Below are 27,692 nucleotides of genomic sequence, written 5' to 3'. Positions count from 1 at the left end.
TTATTGACCAATTTCCCTAATAAATATTGAGTCAAATTATTAAATAAAATACTAGTAAGAAGATTACAGCAATGTATTACAAAAATCATACTCTATAATCAGATGGGTTAAACCCAAAATATAGAGTGGTTTGATATTAGGATAACTATAAACATAACAATATATTAATAACAAAACCAACAAAACCCATATGATTACTTCAATAATACAAAAAAAGTTTTTGAGAAAACACAATAGCTGCAATTGTTTTTGTTTTTTATTTTTTTTTTGCCTGCAATAGAGACCTAGAAACTGCTTGTTATAGAAACCAGGAAACAAGTAATTTTGTCAAGCAGATTTTCAAGTTCTAAGTTTTTGTTTACTTTCAGGGATCTTCTAAGCTCTTTCCTTTCCTGTGCTCCTCCTCTACCCACAATGATTTCATTTTCCTTTAGTAGGGTTTGAAATCTCTCCTTCTGGTAAGCAAACAGCCAATTTTTAGTGTAGCTGTATATAACTTTGCAACTATAATCATAAAACAAATCAAAATAGATTAACAGTGGACCCATAGGTGCATTCAGAGTTAAATCATACAAATCTCATGCAATAAATCATGCAAATCTCAATAACTTGGGAGAGCAATCAATTAAGATAAACTAAGCAAACCAGGGAAATTTCTACTTTTCTTACCTTCTCAAATTGATAGAGAAACACAATGGCCATTAAAATGAACTCAGAAAGCAAGGGGATAAAATTTCATTGGTGAATTGTGCTTTGTTTAAAATGAAAAAGCCTAACTGAGTTCTGGGTGAACCAGTGCTTGGAGATCTTTGATTCTAAGGATTCTTAATTAACATGGGGGCCATAAATTTTTTAAGAAAAATATTTAAAACAATATTTCAAAATTATTGATGTCATTTATAATCCTATAGGTTTTATTTTATGAACTTAAAAACATTAATAAGAAGTCCACTAGCTTCATCAGATTGCCAAAGGTGTTCATGACACAGAAAAGATTAAGAACCTCTGTTCTATTACAACTTCTACATTTTAGAGATGAAATAACTAAGACACTGAGCAGTTAAATTACTTGCCCAAAGTCCCACAATTTGTCAGAGGTTGCTCTATGACTAGAACAAAAGTCCCAAGTTACCTGGATAGCGTTCTTGATCCTAAGCTACACATCCTCTAAAGTCCTGAACTGGGAAAAATTCAGTGAGCTCTGTCCTTGGCTGACCTGAGAGTTGCAGTTGGATATTGGCCTCCAGTGCTGATTCCTTGTCCAGCAAATTCTATTTTGATTGATTTGCACATATCGCTAAGTTCCCTTCCAGGTCTCAAATTCTATGATCTTGTGAAATCTGGGCTGGCTATCAAAGTGTTTCTCCTTCCTACAGAAGGAAATGTGTCGAAATATGATACAATGCAAGGAAATTCCACCTTAGGTGCCAGGCAATGAATACCACTCTAATCATTTAGGATGGTTCCAGAATCAATATGGAATTTGATCTTTGCTCAGGGATCTGAACTTGTATCCTTTTACATCTTTGCACATGAGTACATGTGTTCAGATGTATGTCTTTACTTGTAAACAAGGGCAACTTAGGGCATGGGGGCATGTATTTCAAACTTTGGATATCATTTTCACAATATCATTGGAAACAGTTAATTGAGGGGAAAAAAGGAATTTGTAGATATCTCTATGTATGGAGAGCAAAAGAAGGAGAGAATATACTTCAGATGATTTGGTAATAATAATAATCACATTGTAACTTCATATAGCTATAGAAAAAGATGGGGAGAGAAGAAAGAAAGAAATAGCAAATAATTACATGTATTTAAATAATGAACAACATTTAGGGTTTCCTTTTGCATTTCCTGAACTAAAATTATTTCAGACACTGCAGTTAAAATGATGAGGTATTGGATTGATGCAATTATTCCTTTTACTTAATTAACTGAAATATTACCCATTTTTACATTTATAAGTGTGTTCTCATCCTAATTCCATCTTATATCTCATCTTAAAGATAATTTGTACAGAAGAATTGTTTCACAAGTCTTGCAAAGGATAAATTAATGAAAAAGCATTTATTAAGTGCTTATTATGTGTCAAAAGAAAGCAGATTTGGATTTGGATAATTCTAGATTACTTTGATAAAGCCCATTACAAGCTGCTTCCCCTTTCTTTCTCTAAACTGAGAAAGTTCAGGAAATAAAAACTCATTTGATGACAGTTTAAATAAAGCATAATTATTAATGTAAATCTGTAGTCCACTAAATTATATAACGTATCTCAAAACTGGTGATATTTGTGAGTTCTAGTTATGGGCATCCTACTAATTAGCTGTGTGACCTTAGGCAAGACACTTTACTCCAATCCTAAATTTATCTGAAAAATAAGGAGGTAAGATTAGATGAACTCTAAAATCGCTTATAGTTCTAAAATTTTATGACTTTCCATTAATGCAAATAATCAAGAGTTTATTTTAATCACAAGATCACCTCTAATTGAGACAGAACATTTTTAAGAGGATCTTGGAATGTATTTCATACCTCTCACACCATTTCAATGAGAGAGGTAGCAGGTTGATAAAAACAGTCTCATTCACCTAAAACGTTTGTCCAGAGGTCAACTGAGTATGTTATTCAGGAAAAAGAGGAAGATCATATTGTCAAATCTATTTTCCAGTGAAAGGCTACAAAACACAGGAGAATTTGAAAAGCAAATTATGTCACTGCCTAAGAATTTTCACATAGTCACTATTTTTATTGTTTTGTAAAGGAGTTTTTAAAAAAAGGTGAACAAAGTGGATTGTAGATGTTCCTCTAAATACTTTTCCAGTAGCATAACTATAAATTAAGAGCCAATTACCTAACTGTGCTTAAAATATTTAGAAAATAGAATTGAAGGTTCAAATATATATATGCATATATATATACATATGGATTTACTAGAAAGTGATAGAAAAAACTGAGGCAACTTTTCTTAAAATTGATTATTTTTAACATGTTTTTCTTTTAAAATTTTGAATTTCAGATTCTTTCCCTCTTCCCTACTCCTCCCCCACTTACTGAGAAGACAATATATCAATTTTCACATGTCAAATCACATTTTTATATTAGCCATATTTACAAAAAAGTTCCCCAAAAGAGAAAATTATACTTTTATTTATACTCAGAGTTCACCAGTTCTCTCTCTGAAGCATTTTTTCTCCTTTGGAATTGTCTTGAATCATTGTATTGATCAGAGAAGCCAAGTCTTTCACAGCTCATTATCATTTTAACATTGTTCTTACTTGATCTCCCAGTTCTTCTCACTTCTTGTTGTATCCATTCATAATGATCTTGCCATGTTTTTTCGATCCTCTCTCCCCCCCACTAATCATTTTAATAGCATAATAATACTTTATACCAATCATATATCATAATCTCTTCAGCCATTTCCCAGTTGATGAAACCCCCTCAATTTTTACTTCTTTGCATACACATACATGATTGTGAAAGAATGTGTAAGAAATTGTGCTGTAAGAAATAATGAGCTCAATCATTTTAGAAAAAGATGAAAAGACTTGCACAAAATAATGAAGAGTGAAATGAGCAGAACAAAGAGAACATTATATACAGTAAATAGCAATAAAGGATATATGAAAAAGTTTCTATCTGTAGCTAGAGAAAGAAGTGATAAATAGAAGTGTGTATAGAATAATTTACATGTAACAATTTTACATGTATACCTAATTGTATCTAATTATAGCTATCTCTAGGGCATGGAGTTGGAAAGGAAAAAAAAGAATACATCTGATTTTGTTATATATTTGAAAGGAAAAGCAAGTTCTTCACAGTAGATTTGCACTTTCATGTACATTTTTTCTACTGTACTATGTTATGGAAATGATTGTTTTATTCCATAAATTAAAAATAAAAATTTAAAAATTCAATAATGTGCCTATTTTCTGTCATCTCGCTAGGATTTGTCATTTTTGATAGATATGAAACAACACTTCAAAGTTGTTTTAATTTGCATTTCTCTAATCAATAGTGACTTAGAGCATTTTTTTCATATGACTATAGATAGCTTTCTTGTCTTCGTCTGAAAACTCCTGTTCATATTTTTTGACCATTTATCAATTGGAGAATGGCTCTTATTTTAATTTATTTGACTCCATTCCCGATATATTGGAGAAATGAATCCTTATCAGAGAAACTTGCTGTAAATTTTTTTATATTACTTCTTTATCAGTGGTACCTTTAGCAAAATATAGTTTCTCTTATTCTCTTTCAATTGGGTCATTTTTGGTTTTGCTTTATCTGACATCATGATTATCACTCTTGTGCTCTTTACTTCATCTGAAGATGAAAAATCTTTTCTAGCCCTTCATTTCAACTCTGTATCTTTCTGACTCAAGTGTGTCTGTTGTATACAACATATTGCTGGATTCTAGGTGCTAATCTATTCTGCAACTTGCTTCCATTCTATGGGTGAGTTAATCCCATTCACATTCACAATTATGATCATTAACTATTAATTTTCATCCATCTCATTTTCTTCTGTTTATCCTTCTCTCTTTCTTTTTATCCCATCCCTCTTCCACAGTCTGCCTTCCCCAATCCAAATACGCCTTTATCATCAGCCCCTCCATATATCTTATGCCCTTTCCTTTCTTTCTCCCTATTAGGTGAGATCATTTTCTCCAACTGAGTATATGCATATGCATATATTAACTCCTGTCCTGTATATGTATTTGTGCATACATATACACATGCATAAAGGCGCACACACACACACACACACACACACACTCTTCCCTCTTTGAACCAATTCTGATGAGAGTAAGGTTCAAGCATTGCCTGCCATCCCCCTTTCCCATTTTCCCTTTCACCATAAAAGCTCTTCCTTATAAACCTCCTTTACATAAAAAAAGTTGCTCCATTTTATAAGAGACAGCTTTTTAAAATATTGCATGATACTCTAACACTGACCAGTAGAATAAAGATTGTCAGTGAGTATAGAGACAACATCCCCTTACATCTGAAGTCACAGCTCAGTTCCATGGTAGCTTCATGTAACCACACACTGGATGAACCGGTAGAATATCAAATCAAATATAGTGAAATGTCTTGTTCATGTCTTTGTGACTCCAACATCTAGCATGGTACCATTCACACGGGAGATATTTAACAATTGTTTATTAAGTTGAATGCAATTCTCTCTAAGGGGACTTCCTTCTCCAGCTTCTTCATTTGTGATCATATCCTTTTACTCAAGTACCACCCAGAATATTTCTCAAGACCTCTCCTTTGTATTTATCACATTCCCTTTATGTCATAGTGACCTATGTTTGTGAAGTATCTTTCTCACTTTTAGATTATAAACTTTAAGAGGTATTTGTGACTTAAGAAGTGATAGGGCAGTGACTAAGTTATGTCTCTCTGGGTATTTCAAATAAATACTTTGAAAGAGAAAGTCAGAGACAGAGACAGAGATAGACAGAGACAGAGACAGAGAAGTAAAGAGTATATATACGCACATGAATATGTTTATTTTCATTTATATTGTATATAAAATGCACATATGTTTAAATGTGTACATGTATGTTATAGATATTTACATGGGTGCACATATACATGTATGTATGTTTTATATATATGCATATGCATATATTAATTCCCATCCTGGGGCACCAAGGCACTATACTTGTCCCTTAAATATATTGGCCAGTATGATTTCATTGTTATAGGTCAGTAGTATCAAATTCAAATAAAAACAAAAGCTATGGATCCATAAATAAAGATTCCATTTAAAATGTTATCTATGTTAAAATATGTTATCTGTGTTTTATTATATTTTGATTTATTTTGTTAAAATTTTAATCTAGTACCTTTGCACTAAGTGATTTTTGGATTAAGAAACTCTTTCTATCAATGTAGATCAGCAACTCTTTTATAATTTATTCAATTTGTAGCCTAAAAGTGTTGGCCAGAAATCTGGACATTGAGAGGCAAGTGACTTGCCTGGGGTCAATATATGTTAGGAATGGGACTTGAACCAGGTCTTTCTGACTCTGAGGTTCATTCTCTATGCCTCATGCCACAATGCTTCCTTATTACATGTAGAAATCACTTTATATATATTTTATTGGTTCCACTTAGTCCAGGGAAAGCATGGTATTACAAAAAGAGCATATAATATGCATCAGAAGACACAAGTCCTGGTCTTGGCTCTGCTGCTTTCTGCTTCTCTGTACACTACTTTTCTAATCTATAAAAAAGGACTATTAATAGCTGTATCAGAAGCCTTCAGAGAGGATCAACATATTAAAATATTCTACAGTCGATTAACAATAAAAATGTATGTAACTGATGTTTTTTTCTTACTCAATTTTTGTGAGCAATGAATGTTCAAAACAGGTATAATAATATTAATCATTGACTTGGACCACTAGAAATTATGAATGGAAGTTGCAGAGAGATAGATGGGCTTGTTTTTTGATGCTGCCCTTCCTCAGTTACTTTTCAAGTCTCTGATACTGTTGATATAAAGTGTTTCAAAGGCAAAGAAGTCTTGGTATTGGCCACATATTTGTAATAAAGTCAAGTATTCAAGACAACAGATCGATACGGAGGGTGATGTCTCTCAGGAGAGTTATATGGCTTTTTTTGGTGTGGTTCTTATTCCCCAGTCTTTTCATTTGTTCAGGAGAACCAGATAATCCTGGACCAAAGGAAAATCAAGATGCTCCAAACTCATAAAGTTTGTATAGTTTCTTTAGTAAATGTCCTCCTTCCTCCCCAACAAAAGCAGACTTGAGAACACACATGAGCTAATTAAGAGTTTCAGTAGGAAATATAAGGAATGTCTATCCTTAAATAAGAGGTTGGGCAAAAACATTACCCCAGTAAATAAGAGGATAAGATTCAAAGATAAATTGCTTACATTCTTTACTAAACTAACTGTGTTCCAAAAGAAGTTGGTCTCTGGAAGTAAATACTCTCTTGAAAGAAGAATTATAAATAATCTAGGACCTAATAGATTCTGCTTTTAATTGAAATAAAGGAAGCAAAAATTTCTCCCTAATTAAAAACTGGGTATGAGAGGACTAGCCTCCCTCACTAAAAGAGATGAAGCATAAACCTTTGGTAGAATCCACTCATTTTTTATGGGGAAGAAATATCACTTTGCCTGAGGCTTCTAGTCAAAGTCCAGAAGCTGGTACCAAAGAGAAACTATAGCAAAGCAACATCTAGCAACAATTAAGTGCCTAGCACATCAACACCCAGCTGGAATCAAAAGTGTGGTGAACCACCACTCAGAAAACAGTACATGCCCAGCAGAGACTATATTCCACATGAGGAAGCAATCCCAGAAGAAGAAGTATGGTTACATCACTAAAAGACTAGATTACATCCCTAAAAGTTTCCTGAAATGTCATGCAAATGCCCTAAGGATGTGCCCCTCCATATTTGCACCTTATCACTTATTGTGTTTTTAATTATGGAAGAAAAAGTCTAAGATTTGTGAGGGAATTTTCTTATTATGTTATTTTACTTGATGCTTTTGTTTTGAATTAATTCTGTCTTGAGAATTACTAGCAAAAGCAAATAGATTTATGAAGGTTTGTGAACTATGGCTTTGGAGATGATTTTAATACATTGTTAATGGAGTTGTGAACTGATCTAACCATTCTGTAGAGAAATTTGGAACTATGTCCAATACGCTATCAAACTGTGCACACCTTTTGATCCAGCAGTATCTTTCTTGGGTCTCTATCCCAAAGAGATCATAAAAAATGGATAAGGTCCCACATATGCAAAAAAATGTTTGTAGCAGCCTTTTTTGTAGTGACTGGGAACTAGAAACTGAGTGGATGTCCATCAATTGGGAAATGGCTAAATAAATTGTGGTATATTAATGTAATGGAATACTATTGTCTTATAAGAAATGATGAGCAGGCGACTTCAGAAAGGTCTAGAGAGACTTACATGAACTAATGCTAAGTGAAGTGAGCAGAACCAAGAGAACATTGTACAAAGCAACAACAAGATTATATGATGATCAACTTTGAAGGAATTGGCTTTTTTCAACAATGTGGTTATTCAGGGCAGTTCCGATAGACTTGTGATGGAGAGAGCCATCCGTATCCAAAGTCTCCAAAGACTATGGGGACTTAATGTGGATCACAACATAGTATGTTCACCTTTTTTGAAGGTTTGCTTGCTTTTTTTTCTTTCTCATTTTCCCCCTTTTTGATCTGATTTTTCTTGTGCAGCATGATAAATGTAGAAATGTGTTTAGAAAAACTGCACAGTTTAACCTATATTGGATTACTTGCTGTCTAGGGGAGGAGAGAAAAATTTGGAACACAAGATTTTGCAAGGGTGAATGTTGAAAACTATCTTTGAATATATTTCAAAAAATAAAAAAAAACTATTAAAAAATTTAACAGAAAAGGAAAAAAGCATATTTTGAAATAGAATAGGCAATGACATGGAATTAAATCTGATAACAAACTGTCCTGAAACTTTTTATCAAATCATCTAGTCTTCCAAACATGTCTCCGAAGGGAGCACATTTCCCTTCCAAATTGCCCCTTCAGCTCTCCCACAAAGCAGAAGGGTAATCCATCAGCTGCTTACAACAGAGATGACAGAGATCCCCAGCTCGGTGATTGCCTCTTTCTCTGATTACCAGGTGCTTCTGCTCCTGCCCAGGTTCTTTTGTCAGGTTGCTCCTGATTTCTGTTCATTCTATTATTTTTCTGGTCATTGATCACACATTCCAGGTCTATTGTCTTGTCACCTGCCCTTCATTCTTCACAGTGAATTTTCATTTTTCTTTTAAAACTATGCATATAGAAATCTGCTCAGCTAGTACAAAAAGTTCTGGGGATTGTCAAAAGTAAGTGATGCTCTTCCACTGGGCTATTCCATTACATATATTTAAGATTGATGGAAAGAAGAACTTCCCAAAGGTAGAAATTAAAAAGTATTCTTGTTTTCATTGTTTCTCTTTCTTTTTTGAATACCAACAATATCACTGGAATGATGTCTTGACTTTTGAGTGAGCTGAATTTAAATGAGGTAGAGTTGCACAAAGTTGTTTTACTCACTCTTCCAGAGTAATTGAAGTCCAGTGGCAAGACAAGTCACAACAAGTGGTGATAGTCCAGGATGCAATGGATGGTCTTGGCATTTTTGATGTATGACCCAAGCTCACAGAGTTCCATAGCTTCAGATACCTTCATAACCACTGGAATAAATTATTCTCATCTGCCCATTCTGCAAGAAGTCTGCACATGTTTGGGTTAGGTATCCCTTGATTTAACAATAGGTTGAAGGCCTGTCAACCATCCTAATCTGGTTTAGCCCGTCTTTTGGAGTATGTCTTTTGTGCATACTATACCTTCTTGTAGTCGGGTGACAGATGGAAGTGAAAGATTAATAAGCAGCTCTGAAAAAGGCTCCCCAAGCCCTCACACCAGAGATGCCTTCCTGAACACCCCATACAGTGCTTAGTAACCAAAGGAAGTAATGATGAATAATGTTGTTTTTTTAGTCCCTCTGAGAACAGAAATAAATTCTGGTAGCCAGAATGTTTTGATTCTTTGCTTTAAAGAGAATCTAGACTAGGTGTTAACCAGTAGGCTGTGATAGTTAGAGAACCCTTCCCAAGTTTGTAAAGTGCTTTGAAGAGGAACAAGATAATTCAAGTACTCAAGATTAATACTGCCCCATTCTCATTGTCCACTGATGCAAGGGAGGATTTGTTAGTTCTAAGAATGGCTGGAAGATTTGTTCTATCTGTGCTTGTGATTGGAAAGACAATTTTCCTCCAGTAGCCCAAATCCCATCTATTATCCTTTAATTTCAGATGATGACTTCCCCTTCCCCCTCCCTTGCCTCTTTACTCCTACACTTCCCACATAATTCAGTCTTGAAAGGAGAATGGGGATTGCTGAACAGCCTCAGTGTTTAAAATTCTTGGCTATTGAGAAATGAACAACAACAAAAAATGAAAACAAAAAGAAATTGAGCTGAATGAGTCTGAGTAACCAATCTGAGTCCTAGATTACTTATAAAGAAATCTACTTTCTTCAAAAAAGAGATCTGGGAACAGTGGGTGGGATATGTAGTATATACTGTTAGATATTTGCTGTGATGGTGGAGTTTACTAAAAAAAAAGTCTCAATGGAGTCTAGAAGTAGAGGGAATTAAGGAGAAATAATTAATATAAAAAATTATTTTTGTTAATTTTGAAGCAATGAAAGCGTTTTCCCAGAGGCATAACCCAAGCTACTCCTATTTTCAAGACTGAGAACAGGTCATAGATTAGAAGAGGATTCCTCTTTATTGGAGTTAGCACTTTTTGATTCATAATATAAGATATATCTTGATAGGTTCTTACTAAGTGCTAAGTTGGTACTTAACATTTCTCTAGCTCAGAATTCACACCTTTAGTTCACATCTTTAAAAGGAGTTTACACCTTTAGTTTTCTGAAAGTTTACACCTTTAAAGGAGTTTATACTTTTGGAATACCCACAAGCCCATTCTCTGGAAGGATAAAAAGAGGCAACATTGAGTCTGAACAACAGTCTAGATTGGGATAAGAACAAGACTTCCCAGGAGAACTTCAGGGAAGCTCAAGGAGGTTCAGAGCCAGGATTCAGGAAGAGGATTCGAGATTCTACCTTCGTTCTGACTGGAGGCTCCAGAAGCCTCCCAAGAAACCTGCACACAGAGGAAAAGATTATACAGAAAAGAAACCTCCTCCCAGAGAAGGATTACAACTGAGAGATGACAGAACATTACAATATCTCATTTGGACCTAACCCCAAATCTATGAGTTAAGTTGTATGATAGTAGCAAATTAAATGATGAATGCAATACTTTGCAAGCACTAAAATGTTATATAAATATCTTCTACTATTAATATGGCAGAGATTATTATCCCCATTTTATATATGGGAAAATTGAGACTCAAAAAGGTTGTGATTTGTCTTTTTATCACTGAATAACCACATGGGAACAGGATTTGAAACAGGATCAGCCCTCTATTCACTCTTTATGTTGCTGGCATTAAAGGACAATTACAAAGGGAATATTTCTGATTTTTTTTCTTGGGGCCACAGGATTTCAATTAATGCCTCTACTAAACTTGAAATTGCATCATAGGAATATAAGTTTTAAGCTGGCAGCTACATGGAACAATAGATAAGAGTACTGGCCCTGGAATCAAGAGGACCTGAGTTCTAATGTAGCCTTAGATATTTAACACTAGCTTTGTGACACTGAGCAAGTCCTTTAACTCCAATTGCTTAAAAAAAAACAAACTAATAAATTGTATTGGTCAGCCTGCCATGGGGGGGAGGGAGGGAAGGAGGGAAAAGGTTGGGGGGGGTTGGCAATTGTCAATGTTGTAAAATTACCCATGCATATATCTGTAAATAAAAACTACTAATAAAAAAAAAGAAAATTATAGCATTTAGTTGGGGAAATAAAATGACCACAGTTCTTCAGACGTCCTACTGCTAAAAGAAACATTTGGTGACTTTGTGCCTTTGGGGTCCTTGGAGTCTAGTTTTATGCCATACAATGAAAAAAATGGGTCCCAGCATTTCACGAATCTGAAACTCTGTTGGCAGATATTTCACCTAACCCCAAGACCCTAGTCAGTTTGGAGGATTATTTGCTGCTGATCACAACAGCATTTTCACTTCTTTTGTTGTTGTTTGCTTAAGTTTTATTTTCTTTCTCATTTTTTTTCCTTTTCGATCTGATTCTTCTTGCGCAGCAAGATAATCATATAAATATGTATGCCTATATTGGACTTACGAATATATTTACCATGTTTAACATATATTGGATTACTTGCCATGTAGGGGAGGGAATGGGAGAAGGAAGAAAATTGGAGCACAAGTCTTTGCAAGGGTCAATGTTGAAAAATTATTCTTGCATATATTTTTAAAATAAAATAGCTTCAATAAAAAAAAAAAGAAAATCTTCCTCACCCAGAAAAAAAAATATATATGTTGACTTTCTATACCTAGTTCTGGTTTGTTAACTCATATTGAAAAGAAAGAAGCCTAATGATCAGCTACAGCTGCAGTGGTCCCAGAGATAGGAACATTTAAAAGGCCTTAGTCAGCCTCAGTTTCTTTCTCTTTATTTGACTTCTCTTTAGCTGAATTCTTCCTGCTATTCAGTGTTTGGTGAAAGATAATGTCATTTAGGAAGAGAGCTCTGGTCTTCCTGCCTGAGTTGAATATGTGTCTCTATGAATGTGACTTGTTTTTTTGTCTGTGTTGGCATTTTTAAAAAATTTATGACTTTGGGAGTTTGGGAAGGTCAGAAGAACAAGCCATCAAGTCCAGGACTCCAGGAATCCAGTCTATGTTGAGTTTTATAGAGAGCTTCAAGAAACAAGGAATGACCTCTGGGTCCCAGCTCAGGAATAATTGAGAGGGGAACACCTCCAATAGCAATAATACATTTAGACATCAAACTCTTAAAACCAACAATATGGAGAAACTGCTTTAAGTCTAAGTTCAGTCTTCTCAGAGACTGGTGTAAGATACAGTGTGCCCCTGAAGTCTTGGGAATAAAGGTTTATACTGTCGTGATTGATCTATCTTCAAATGAAATACACCTTTGTCCAAGTCAGATTCTAATTTTTTTTATTCTTCAGTTTGGGTCTATTCATCCATGGATGAAATAGAATAATTTCCAAAATATTAAAGTTGAGCCATTTGGAGTATATTTTCTCCTTTGAACCAAAAAAGCTACTGGATGCTAATTGATTAAATAAAACTGGAGTTTTAGTCACTACCAATTAAAAGTTGGGGGAGTCATTTAGAATGGGAATTTGAGCTAATAGATTTAGAAAGGAGATACTCATACCGCTCAGTGATACTTCTAAAATCCTGATAGGGAGCATAGCAGACTTTATCTAATACAGTGAACTCAAAATACATTCCCTCCACATATTATGTTATAGGAATCCCATAATAACTTTGTAAGGTAGGTAGTAGCATTATCATTATCCCCATTTTACAGATGAGACTCAGAGAAATTGGGTCAGAGGTGAGATTTAACCCATATTGATTTTAGGTCTAGCACATTACCCACTACAGCATACTCCAGATCAATACTTTTCTGAGAGTAAACAAGGACATCTTTTGCCTCAATTTTTATCTAGCACTTGGTCTTGAAAGGCCTGGGAAAGACCCTAATTTAGAAAAGCTAAGGTGACTTATTGGGCCACCTCCAGTCATTCTAACTTTTTCCTCCCCACTGCAATTTGATGACTCTGGAGGAAAAGTGAGGCTGAAGTCTTTGTGCTGCCCTGCCTCTCTTAAATCCAATACACAGGAAAGTCTATCACCTTCCTGATATTACTGGTCCTCTTCTAGAGAAGGACATAAATCCCACACTTACTTATCCTTGAATAGAATTATATGTAAACTCCTTGAGATTAATATCTAAAACCTAGAGAAGTTCTGGCACGAGAAAGCATGTAATGGTTGCTTGATTGATTAGTTAGTCATCCTTCTGCTTGGGTGTTTTAAAAGTCTAATGGAGGGTATCTGTACTATAAATCCTTGCCAATAGGTGATATATGACACATAATGCAAATTCTTTTTGAATGTATAGCATCATGCCACATTAGAGCAGGAAAACAAATTAGAAAGAATCTATCCTCATCCCTTATTTGAAAGAAACACTGGACTTGGAATAAAGAAGTTCTGAATTCAAGTCCGGCCTCAGATGCATATTAGTTGTACAATCCTAAGAAAGCTACCTAACCTTTGTGAGCCTATTTTATCATTTATAAGATGTTAAAAACAATACCTTTCTTTAAAATCTTCTCAGAAAACGGTTGTATCAAATTAGATAATGTATGATAAACTTTTTGCAAACATGAGCTATTGTTATCCTATAATATATTATCCTATAATAATAACACTGCTTACATTGTAAAACTTTCAGTTTTATAAAGTATTTTATAAATATTCTTTAATCCTCACAATAACTCGGAGAGGCAGAAATTATTATTATCCCCATTTTACAGATGAAAAAACTGAGGGAGATAGAAGAGTCCACAGTTAGTAATATGTCTGAAGCTCTTTTTTTTTAATCAGTTCTTTTTGATTCCCCAGGCCCAATACTCTATTCACTACATAGGCTAGGTATCATATATTTACCTCGTTTGATGCACACAACTACCCTATGAAGTCCATACTTTTGTTATATTCTTTTAACAAATGAGAAATCTGAGACTAAGAGCTTACGTGGCTTTCCCAGCATCACACAGAGGGTGGGTGCCCAAAGCAGAATTCAAATTCAGATCTTCCTGACTCAAAGTTTATCACTTTATCCACTTTATCACTGAGCTCACAGTATATCAGTCAGTTGCCTTCAAAGTATGACAGAAAGGATTTGCAGGAAAATACCTCAAGGCCAGGAATGTCTCTCCTTTGATCTCTTAGGGGTGGCTGATATCCTTATTATTTTACTTTCGTTTCTATGTCTTTTATTGTTCACCTTCAAAAGGAGAGCTAATCATTAAGGTCTAAAAACCTCATTACAAATTGTATGCTTTCCAGGAAGAGAGAGCTGAAAAAGTTTTAGAAACGTGAAAAATTTAGAAAAACTATCCAAACTATGGAACACCTCCAAGGAATAGTGAATGATAAGCTATTTTTTTCACTTAGTATTTATTTTTTCTAATTATATGTCAAGATAGTTTTCAACATTCATTTTGGTAAGATTTTGAGTTTCAATTTTTTTCTCTATTCCTCTGTTCCCTTTCCCCTGCCCAATACAGTCAGCGATCTGATATAGATTATACATGTACAATCAATTTAAACATATTTCCATATTTGTCATGTTGTGAAAGAAAAATCAGAACAAAAGGGGGAAATCACAGAATGGAAAAACAAAACAAAAAAAAGGTGAAAATAGTATTCTTTGATCTACATTCACTCTCCATAGTTATTTCTCTGGATGTGGATGGTATTTTCCATCACAAGTCTTTTGGGATTGTCTTAGATCACTGCAGAGCTAAGTTTATCATAGCTGATCATCCCACAATGATTACTATGTACTATGTTCTCCTGGCTCTCTCACTTCATTCATGTAAGTCTTTTCAGGTTTTTTTTAAATCTGTCTGCTCATCATTTCTAAGAATAATAGTATCCCACCATACTTATATATCACAACTTATTCAGCCATTCTCTAACTGATGGATCTCCACTAAATTTCCAGTTCCTTGCCATCTCAAAAAGGGCTGTTACAAACATTTTTCACACATGGATCTTTTCCTCTTTTTATGATCACTTTGGAATACAGAAACTGTTTGATATCCAGTTTGGATATTTGGTATCCAGTTTGATAGTCTTTTGGGTATAATTTCAAATTGTTCTCCAGAATGATTGGATCAGTCCACAACTCCACTAACAATGCATTAGTGTCTCAGATGTCCCATATGCTTTCCAACATTCATCATTTTCTGTCCCTCCATCTTTGCCAATCTGAGGGATGTGAGATGGTACTTCAAATTTGTTTTAATATGTATTTCTCTAATCAATAGTGACTTAGAGTATTTTTTCACATGACTATATATGGCTTTAATTTCTTCATTTGAAAATTGCGTGTTCTTATCTTTTGACCATTTCTCAACTGGGGAATGACTTATAGTCTTATAAATTTGACTCAGTTTTCTATATATTATAGAAATGCATCCTTTATAAGAAACACTGATTGTAAAAATTGTTACCCAGCTTTCTGTTTCCCTTCTAATCTTGGCTGCCTTAGTTTTCTTTCTACAAAACATTTTTAATTTGATGTAATCAAAACTATCTCTTTTGCATTTTATTATGTTCTCTATTTCTTGTGTGGTCATAAATTCCTTCTTTATATGAGAGATATTTTTATCGGAAAATTCATGCATTATTGATGAGGGGAGGAGGAAGCTATGAAGTAGTCCAAATTAAATTACATTTCTTTTTTTAATGTGGAAATGTTTTACATTTTTTTTCAAATTACATGTGATGATAAAATTCTGTTTTAAAACAAATTGAGTTCCAAATGCTCTCCTTCCTTCCTTCTTTTTCCCTTCTCTTCTCTTCTCTCTCTGTGATAGTAAGTGATTAGTTACATGTTTTACATATGTAGTTATACAATATTTATTTCCTTAGTAGCCATATTGTAAAAGAAAATAAACCAAAAATAAAGAATGAACGAAAAGAAAAGAAAAAGAAAGAGGAAAAAAGTATACTTCAATCTACATTTAGATTCTATCAGTTCTTTCTCTGAATATGGATAGCGTTTTACATCATAAGTCTTTTGGAATAATTGTATTGGATCTCTAAGTCAGTCATCATTGATCATTGCACAGTGTTGCTGTGACTATGTAAAATGTTATCCTCATTCTCCTCACTTCACTCAGAAGCAGTTCATATAAGTCTTCCCAGGTTTTTCTGAAATCTACCTGCTCATCACTTCTTATACCACAATAATCTTGCATTTCTTTCATTTACTATCACTTGTTCAACCATTCTTCAATTGATGGACATCCCCTCAATTTGCAGTTTTTTGTCATGTCAGAAAGAGTTGCTATAAATATGTTTGCACAGATTGATTCTTTCCCTTTTCTTTGATTGCTTTGAGATAGAAACCTAATAGTGATATCCCTGGATCAAAAGAGTATTCATATTTTGTTGTCCTTTGGGCATCATTCCTAATTGCTCTCTAGAATGTTTGAATCAGTTCAAAATTCCACCAACAGAGTGCATTAGTGTAACAATTTTCCACATCCCCTCCAGCATGCCATTTCCCTTTTCTGTCATATTAGCCAATTTGGTAAGTAGGAGATGGTGCCTTAGAGTTTTTTAATTTGCATTTCTCTGATCAATAGTGACTTAGAACATTTTTTCATATGATTATAGAAACCTTTGATTTCTTCATCTGAAAAATGCCTGGTCATATCCTTTGACCATTTATCATTTGAGAATGATTCATACAGTTCTATATATATTTGAGAGATAAGGCCTTTATTGAAGAAATTTACAGTAAATTTTCCCCCGGTTTTCTGCCTCCCTCCTAATCTTGGTTATATTGACTTTTTTTGTACAAAACCTTTTAAACTTAATGGAGTCAAAATTATATATTTTAGATTCTTTATATCTTTGCTATATCTTGCCTTGTCATAAATTCTTTCCTCATCCACAGATCTAATAGGTTTTCACTCCCATAACTTGCTTTGAGATATCACTTTTTAAAAATCTTAATCTATATACCCATTTTGTCCTTATCTTAATATGGTATGAGTTGTTGGTCTATATTTAGTTTCTGCCAAACTGCTTTCCAGTTTTTTTCAATTCTTGTCAAATAGTGAGTTTCTGTCCCCAAAGCTTATATCTTTGCATTTATCAAATACTAGATTAGTATGATCATTATTGTATACTTAATCAAACCTGATGATCTATCACTCCATTTGTCATCCAATACCAAATTGTTATGATGATTACTACCTTTTAATACAGTTTGAGATCTGGTATGATTAAACTACCTTCCTTCACATTTTTTTCCCCTTGATTCTTTTGATATCATTAACCTTTTGTTTTTCCAGATGGATTTCATTACTTTTTTTTTAGTTCTGTAAGATAATGTTTTGGTAGTTTGGTTGGAATGGCAGTAAATAAATTAACTTAGGCAAAATGATCATTATTATTATATTGGGTCAATCTACCCAAGAACGATTAATAGTTTTTTAGATAGAACTGATTTTATTTGTATGAAAAGTAAATTGTAATTGTGTTCCTGGCTTTTGTTTTGGCAGATAGACTCTCAAATATTTTGTATTGTTTACAATTATTTTATGATTAAATTATTATTAAATATTATTAAAAATTAAAAAAAATAAGAATTTCTCTATCTCTTGCTCTTGGGATTTATTGGTCATTTTAAAAAATGCTGATGATTTGTGTAGATTTAGCTTCTATCCTGCAACTTGGCTAAAATTGTTATTTATCAACTAGTTTTTTAAGTTAATTCTCTGGGATTCTCTAACTATACCATCATATTATCTGCAAAGAATGAAAATTTTGTTTCCTTGATGCCTATTATAATTTCTTCAATTATTTTTCTTTCCTTATTGCTATAGTTAGCGCTTCTAGTACCATATTGAGTAATAATGGTCATAATGAGTATCCTTCTTCTATTCCTGATTTTATTGGAAAATCCTTAGCTTATAAATGTTTGGTAGAATTCACTTGTTAATCCATTTGTTCCTAGTGATTTTTTTCTTAGGAATTTCATTTATGGTATGTCCAATTTCTTTTTCTAAAATAGGATTATTTAAGTAATCCTTAAGTAGTGGTACAATATTTATGTATTTTATCTCCTCTTCTGTTAATCTGGTCAATTTATATTTTTGTAATTATGAATCTACTATACCTAGATTGTTAGATTTATTGGTATATAACTGGACAAAATATGACCTAATAATTTCTTCTTTATTAGTGATGAATTCACTCTTGTCATTTTTGATATTGATAATTTGGTTTCCTCTTTCTTTCTTTTTTTTAAATCAAATTACCCAATGGCTTATCTAATTTTTTTTTCATAAAACCAACTTCTTTTATTTTTAGTTGAATGGTTTTCTTACCTTCATTTTTTAAAATCTCTCCTTTTATTTTTAGGTTTTCCAATTTGATACTTAATTGGGAATTTTAATTTGTTGTTTTCTTTGGAAGTTCTTAATTTGATCTGGTTTTTTCTCTGTTTTACTAATATAAGCATTTAGAGATATAAAATTTCCCTCTAAGTACTGCTTTGGCTACATCTCATAAATTTTGGTATATTGCCTCATCATTCTCTATTTTTCTTTAATATTTTCCCGTAATTTTGTGTAAAAACAATCATAAATTTTTCTAATTTTGATTCCCAAATTCTGTCTCCTCTCATCCCTCTTCATTGAGAAGGCAAGCAATTTGATATAGGTTATATACGTGTGTGTGTGTGGTCAGTTGTCATTCTTGTTAATGAAATTATTTATTGTTCCTATAATTATTAATCTGTTTCCATGATCCTCTATTAAATGTAATTTTTATTTCATTATGATCTAAAAAGGATGAATTTAATATTTCTGTTTCTTTGCATTTGATTGTGAGATTTTTATGCCCTGATACATGATTAATTTTTGTGCAGGTACCATGTGTCACTTAAAAAAAAAAAGGTATATTCCTGTCTACTCTAACATATTTAACATGTATTGGTCAACCTGCCATCTGGGGGAAGAGGGAAAAAGAGGGGAAAGATTAGAACAAAAGGTTTGGCAATTGCCAATGTTGTAAACTTACCCATGCATATATCTGGTAAATAAAAACTATTAAAATATAAAAAAATAAAAAAGTATATTCCTGTCTATTCTCATTCAATTTTCTCCAGTGATCTATTATATCTAATTTTTCTAAAATTCTATTCACCTCTTTAACTTCCTTCTACTTTATTTTTTAGCTAAATTTCTTTAGTTTTAAAAGAAAAAATTGGAAGTCCCCCCCTAATAAAGTTTTTACTGTCCATTTCCTTCTTTAACTGATCAGACTTTCTCTTTAAGAATTTGGATGCTATACCATCTGGTACATATATTATGGAAGACAGATGGATAAGAGAGAATCATGAGAGCAGTGTCATGGAAAACAAGGAGGGAGAGAAAAATTAAGACAGAATAACCACAATAGAAAGATTATGGGGAATGATGATTGGGAAAATGATAAATATGACTTTGGAAAGAGCAACTTCATACAGTGGCTCTGAAAAAAGCCACATTGGAAGGAGCTGAGAAATGGACGATGAAGAAATGGAGAAAGTGAGAACAGATTACTCTTTCTAATAGTTTGTTAGTAAAGGGGACTAGAACGAGCATATAACTGCTAAAAGGAATTGCAGATTCAAGTGAAGTCTTTTTTTCAGGATCAGCATATTTATAGGTAAAGGAAAATTTGAAGATATTTGGAATGAGAGAATGATCCATGGAGCTTGGTCCTAGAAGAGGGAGGAAGGGTTTTGTCTCACCTAGAATGAATTTATCTTCCTTTGCAAATATGCCAAGGGTTCTGAATGAATAACCAATCAATTTCTAAAGAAATCTAAATATTTCTTCCAAAGATGAGCTTATTGGTCTGTGTTTTGATTTTTAATATATTCATTATTTTAAGCAATATATTTTTGGCAAAGAGGGCCTAGATTCTTTTTCCTCTAAGGGTCTTTGCTACAGATCATAACCCAAAGGACTTGGGGATTCTGTGATCATTTCAATAGAACCATTCATTGAACACAAAAGACATAGAAACTTAGTGGCTTCCTGAAACAAAACTACTATTTCAAGAGCTAGACTTCACCTTGATTGATTCTTTATTTCTAGGGCAGACCACCCAAAACCAAGTGATACCAAGGAAGATCTAAGCTGATGAGCACTCACCAACACATTCATTTTCCTCAGCAGCAAAACATGACTTTTGGACTATCCTAATTCTTTGCTTCTGCATTTGGCCTGGATCTTTTTGGTTTTCCAGTTACAGACAAGAGCCTGATGATCATCAGACCCACTTTTCCACTGCATCATTCAACTTAGTTCCTCATCCATCAATTTTTCTCACCAGGTTATGGGCTCTCCCTACCTAACATTCCTATTCCAACCCAGGACCAATCTTTCTCCTTTCCTGCACTTGGATTTTTCCATTTAAACCTAGTATACTTGGCTCCCTGATTATGTTCAAATTTTGATTGACCAGGATCGTTGCTGAGTCCAATCCATCATTCAGCTTAGGTTTCTGTTGTCATATATTCATTTATAAACCCTTCAATCCAACTCAGCCTAGTCTCATTTTTACAGAGTACTTCCCAGCCCTGTCCTAGGACATGCCTCTAGATTTATCTTAGATTAATTACTTTGGACTTTTTCTGTCTTCTAATAAATTCCAAGGAACAGGATGTTACCAAAGGCAACTCCAAATACAAAAGATTTTGCCACCTATCCCAGATAGTCAAAAAAGTTAATCATATTCTTCCAGGAAGAAAAACCAAATAACAAACAAGCCTAGTTGTACATCAACTGCTCCTTGAAAAAGGGCTTACCACAATCCAAGGAGAGTCAGCCCACATATATTGGATTATTTATAAATTATGTTCAGTCCAACCAATCTAAATGTTCAGCAGCTCTTTTAAATGATATTATTATTAGTTGTCATTCAAGGGATGGCAAGCAGCCAGTGATGCACTCAAAACTACATTCTCCCCATTCATCCATCTGCTGCTTTAGAGGCTAGAAGATTATAAAATCTTTCCCTTTGCAAAAGGCCAGTTCTCAGGTCAGCCTCCATCATATGCTCTTGGAAAATGTCCGTGTGTATGTACTAACTCTGTGTGTAAATCTGTCATGTCAATGTTTCAGTAAGAAACCCTCAATTATGGTCTTCCGTTCATTCATCTACAAATAATAATTTGTTTTTTGGTTAAATCTCATAATAATCATGTACAGGCTTGGTCTAAACAACACTGCATAAAGATGGATCCAGAACTATGTATATCTTTCCATTCTTTATTGCTATAGCATTTGTGGCTTCCCTCATCTTTGGGCACCCAGAAAACTATTTTATGGATTCAAATCTTCTCCAGAGTAAAACTTATCAGTCCCCACTGCAGTGTTTGCTTTTATGAGCCCCTTTACTCCCCCATCTCTTAAACCAAAATCTCAGTTTCTGACAAATTTATACGACCTCTAGGGAAGAGTAAACATGCATAAGAATCACAAATGAAGTATACAAACATCAGGAAAATATGGGGCCAGATCACTGTAGGAAAGCAGCTCATTCTTCCTTTTTTAATTTAAAAAAAATTCATTTTCAATTTATGGAACAAAACAAGCATTGTCATAATATAGCACAAAAAAAGATGATTATATCTAAAACTGCAAATCTACTACATATACAACTTGCTATTCCTTTCAAATATACAACAAAATTATCTTTTTTTTCTTTCCCTTTCCTCACCCCAACAGCTAATACTAGACACATACAAAGATATACACACACATACATATACACATACCTACAGATATGTACATATGTATATATCACATGTGTGTTTATTTATGTACACACACACACATATGTTAGGTTAAGTTGTTGTCCTTCATTATCAAAGAGAACCAAAATGACATCCCTTGTTAGAGTCAAGTTATAGTGAGTCCCACCGTGGATGAAGAGACCAATATGTGCTGGGACTGCTCTGCCACAGGTTGGACACAAATAGTCCCTATGAACATTTGGGGTGGATTCTCATAGAGCACAGCACCTTCTCTGATGAGAGCAGTCCTTTGCCATTGTCTCCCATATCATACAATCAATTCTAAAGTTTTCAAGAGAGACTTTATTGCTTTTTCGTCTCACTTTGTGAGTGCTTGCCCTGTGTGAGTTCTCCATAAAATAATCTTTTTGGCATGCAGACATTGTAAAATTATTCTATACATACTTTTATTATCAGTTCTTTCTCTGGATACAGACAGCATTTTCCCTCATATCTCCTTTATAGTTAATTTGGGTATTTATAAGTAGACAAATTAACTTATTTGCTCAAAGTCATTCTTAAAACCATATTGCTGTTCTCTTGGTTCTGCTCATTTCACTCTTCATTATTTCATATATGTCTTTAAAATGATGAACACAATGATTTTATAAAAACAACTTACTCTTCTAATGCCTTCTGGTATTGTCTTTCTGCTTTCTGTGACTCTCTTATTCTGTCTGTCAAGCACCATGTCTCTGCTCTTGCTGGTCTTCCACAGTCCAGTTATCTTATGGACCACTTAGTGCTGTCTTTCATGTGGATGTGCAATGGTTGGTAAGCCTCTTTGAGAAAGGGGAAAGCTATTGTTATTTCTACCAATGGCCAGTCTATACTAGAGGGAGCCAGCTATGATGAAAATTGTTCTTTTAATTATTCTTTCTTATACTTTCTTTTCTCTCGGTTCTATTCTCTCCTCCAAGTTCACCTCACACCTGACATAATCAGGAATCCATTTAAGTTCTTACTCTTTATCTTTTCCTCATCCCATAAACTGGGTGTGGTAAATAATTCCTGGACTAATTTCTCAAACAGAAAGGAAGATGAGTGAACCTATGAAGAATAATCTGCTTTCAACCTCCCCCGTTCTAGGTAAATACAAAGGCTGAACAGGGTGAGAAGACAAAAAGAATGAAAATGTGAGGGATTTGTGTCTCACTATCTGTCATCCTACAGAAGGCCCAGCAACAAATTACAGACTATTAGTTTAGTCCTTATTTTGGACTCAGCATCTAGTTGCATTGCCCATTAACCCAACTGTCAAACAGGACACTGCTCACAGCTTCCCTGTCATTGATGTCTACAGGGTTAATGAAAAGAAGAACACAAAGCACTTCTACTCCCTCCAAAGGAAGGTGTGATCGAAGCTCAAGATATTATTAGTGATCAATACAGTAGCTGAATTACCCAAGGGTCTTCATCTTAATGCAGTTTTCCTCAGGAGAGCTAATGGGTTTGTAGTTTGGATATTATCCAGGAGAAAATGACAGGAGAGGTAAATTAGAGGGAGGGAGGTTTGGGTCATTTATAAAGCTGTAAGCCTATTTTATGGTGGGGTAGAAGAACTCCCCTTGGCTTTGACCCTTTGATTGACTGGGAACAATTTGGAGGTGAAGCAGTGCATTCTAAGCTGTATTGATTCTCCAAGAAGTTGCCTTGGTCAGCTTATGGCAGGGAGGGGCTTTTCTGCGTAAATGCTTCCAATCCTTTCCTGCTGATTGCCCGGGCACACGCACTTAGACTCTCCAACAATTGCTGTCTTCACTTCCTGTGCCCTTGGTGATGGGGGAGTGTTACAGTCCTAACTCTTTGGAAAGATGAAGCAAATCGATTCCAACCTCAGGAATAAAGGGCTGTTGGGCAAGTTCTAAAAGGTTTAAGCTTCCCTTGCAAATTAATCTGGTGGATTCCCTTCCTCTGGAATCAACTGAGGTTGGAACCTGCAGCCCAGAATCATCAGAACTCTGAATTTCTGCCAAGGGAACTGCTTCCCTAGCAGGGCAAGGCGGGGGAGAGGGGAGTAGGGACGATTGCTCGTTCTTCCCTCCACATTGAAAGAGGTACGAAGTGCTTCCCATTAATCACTGACTCAGTGCTCTGAAATGCTGTTTTTAGATGCATCACTGAAGGGTTCACTGAAAGTGAATCAGAATTTCCATTATTGAAATTCACTCTGCAGAAATACCATTTCCCAGCAGGCAATAGCATGGGGGAGAAGGAAGATCACACTAATGAGGATCACAACCTTCCGACTCAGGCTTTTCCAACTTACTCAAACCACTTCTGAGGGTCACACAGAGAATATCTTCAAGGGACAGAGGGCAGAGAAAGAAAGCCCAGCTAAATGAGGCTGGAAAGGGCCAGCCCTGGGCAAAATCATGGAGTAAGAAAGGGGTTGGGATTTTGGGGGGACATCTTAATCTTTTGTCATTTTCTTCCCTTCTCTCTGGACCGCCTATTGGACATCCAGCTCTTCATTTCTGCACCTGACTACACAGAACACAACTTTAGCAGGGTTTGCTCTTCCCAGGGGCTTCTCAAGCTCTGATTCTTCCCTGGTCCATCCTGACCTAAATCTGCCTGGTCTATAGTCCTTAGTTCCTATATCTTAGTCCCAGAAGGCACATTTTTGGGCAACATGGGGTTAACATAATGTGCCTCTGAGATGCCCTCATGCTTGGAACATACAAATCTCTGCTTTTTGGAAGCCTCACCTCTATTCATGTTGAAGTTTAAAGACCACCTTTGACAAGAGGCTTATTTTGATTCTTCAGTGGTTAGTGCTTGCCTCTACCAAATTTGTACTTATTTTTTTATATGTCTATCTTTATTTACCTGTTTTTACAACCTTTACAGATTGTTTCCCTATAGTAGAATGGAAGCTATTTGAAAAAAAAAGGACTGTTTTGCTTTTATTTTTTGTCCCTTAACATAGTGCCTGGCACATGGTTTGCACTTAGATGTTGATTTTATACAGGTACATATTTAATATTTTTATCTCACAGAAACACTGTGCAAAGCTTGCTTTGAATATATATAAATGTGGGACAGCTAGTTGGTATAGTAGATACAGCACCAGCCCTACTTAACACTTCCTGGTTGAGAAACCTTGGACAAGTCATTTAACCCCAAATGCCTTATATATATAAAATGTATGTTTATATAGATATATACAGATATCTATATAAACTCACACTTAGATGGCATTTATATATATATATATATATATGTATGTGTGTATATATATATATATAAACACTTATATGCTATCTAAGTGTGAGTTTTTTAATCATTCATTAAATGAGAAAAAGCCTTTATAGTAAGAATTTCAGATATATGATAGGCCATCATAGAGAAGATTTTTTTTGAAAGATAGGCTTTGTGGTATCTCTCAGATTACAGTTTTATTTTTATTTTATTCAATGAACAAGCATTTATTTTCTTTCCTTCCTACCTTCTAATTGGAAAGGGAAAAGGAAAAATAAAACTCTTATAACAAACATGCATAGTCGAGCAAAACCAATTCCCACAATGACCACATGCAGAACTATAAATCACAGTTTGGCAAACATCTATGCTGTCCATGCATAGGTCTGGCTTTTAAGTCATTGATCATAAAAGTCAAGACGCTGATATGCCAAATTGAATGGAAAGCTAAGGAAGTCTGAGAACTGCATTCTCTCTACTTTTGTGGTTTCTTTTCTCATCTATGGCTTTCCTAAAAGGATAATCAATTTAATATGATTTTTACTTTGGGGGTGGGTAAATACAATGTGATCTGCTTAGGTCCTACACTCCATCTAGGGATGTCTCTATCATCCAATCTTTTTCATGAATATTCCTGATGAATCTGGGGATTAGACTAGACTTTTTAGATATTGCTGTAGCAGATCTCCTGTCTTTGTGCTTACAAGGAATGAAATATTGCTATATATTACATGTGAATTAAGTTTCTAACATGCATTATAGAGACAGTAAAAAAATAGCATAGAAAGGAAATGTGTTGAAGAGGAAACTTATGTAGATTCAAAAGAGCTGGGTTCTAGTTTCAGGAATAGTGGCAGGCTAGTAGAAAAGTATGGGGACTTATACTTACTGGCAAGTAACCCTAGAAAAAACAATTTCTCTGACTTTCACTTTTCCCATCCACCTACCTCATAGACTTATGGAGAAATGAATATGGATATAAGCTCTTTTTATCATTATTATTAATGTTGACAAGGTCATGATTTATATGGTGGTATTTACTGCTGAATAGGAAAATGCTTATATATCAGGTTGGCCTGGGAAGTCTCTGAATCATATTGTTAAATTAGAAAGGTACCTGAAGATATTATTTAATCCAACCCATTTGCTTTGTCAATGAAGAAAATGGGATGCAAGGAGCTGAAATATTTACCCAAAGGTAGACAGCTAGCAACCGGCAGATCTGAGACTTGAAATCATGTCACTGAAATCACGGTATAACTCCCTTGCCCCTCTACAATACTGAGTTCTGAATCGTTATGGAAGTCTCTGCACTCCATCTTTTCTTTCTGGCTCATGCAACCAACCCTTGGCTGTTTTAAAGGCAAAGTCTGATTGTTTATTTGGAATCTATCTCGAATTCCATCTTGTTATCAGATCTTTAAGAGAGCCACCAAGGGAGTGTGGTAGGCGGTTGAGTATCCTTTCTTATCCTTTGAGAGATGGACTCATTGGCAGGCATAATGCATTGGGAAATAAAATGGGCACTCCTATTGCTGTCAGAAAATGAGTTGTACCGGGGCAGCTAGGTGGCGCAGTGGATAGAGCACCAGCCTTGAATTCAGGAGGACCCAAGTTCAAATCTGGTCTCAGACACTTAACACTTCTAGCTGTGTGACCCTGGGCAAGTCACTTAACCCCAGCCTCAGGGAAAAAAAAAAAAAAAAAAAGAAAAAATGAGTTGTACCAAGTTTGGTCTATTCTTCCTTACTGTGTAATCCCAAGGAAAATCATTTGGCTTCTTTTTACTTCAGTTTCCTTAGTTATAAAACTGGTAACCTGGTAGCTAGCTTCAAGGATATGAAGAGCTGACATTTTGAAAAAAAGATTGGACTTATACTACTTGGCCCTATCATGAGAATGAGGAACAATAATTAGAAATGACACAGAGGAAGATTTGGACATACTGTTTAAAAAATGCTTTCTAGAATTGTATATGTTTAATCTATATCAGATTGCTTGCTGTCTTGGGGAGAGAGGAAAGGGGAGAGAGGGAGAAAAAAATGGAACACAAGATTTTGCAAAGGTGAATATTGAAAACTATATTTGCATGTATTTGGAAAAATAAAATATCATAATTAGAAAATATATTTTAAAATGCTTTCTAGCCAGTGAGATGTCCAAAATTGTACTGAGATATCTGATAGAGGAGTGACTGTTCTCTCTTGAGAAATTTCCAGGCAGGAACTGGATGACTATTTGTTTTTTTATGAGATGTTAAAATCAGGATTCTTGTCTAGGTATATTTCTTAAGTTTTCTTTCAGTTCTAAGATTCTAGTATTCTATGAAGAACTTAGTACAGATACATGATAGAAACAAATGTAAAGATATTGGCCACAT

This window comes from Sminthopsis crassicaudata, chromosome 5, assembly GCF_048593235.1.
Source record: "Sminthopsis crassicaudata isolate SCR6 chromosome 5, ASM4859323v1, whole genome shotgun sequence".
Classification (NCBI taxonomy): Eukaryota; Metazoa; Chordata; class Mammalia; order Dasyuromorphia; family Dasyuridae; genus Sminthopsis; species Sminthopsis crassicaudata.
The sequence above is the reverse complement of the archived record's forward strand: the minus strand, read 5'-3'. Positions refer to the sequence as shown.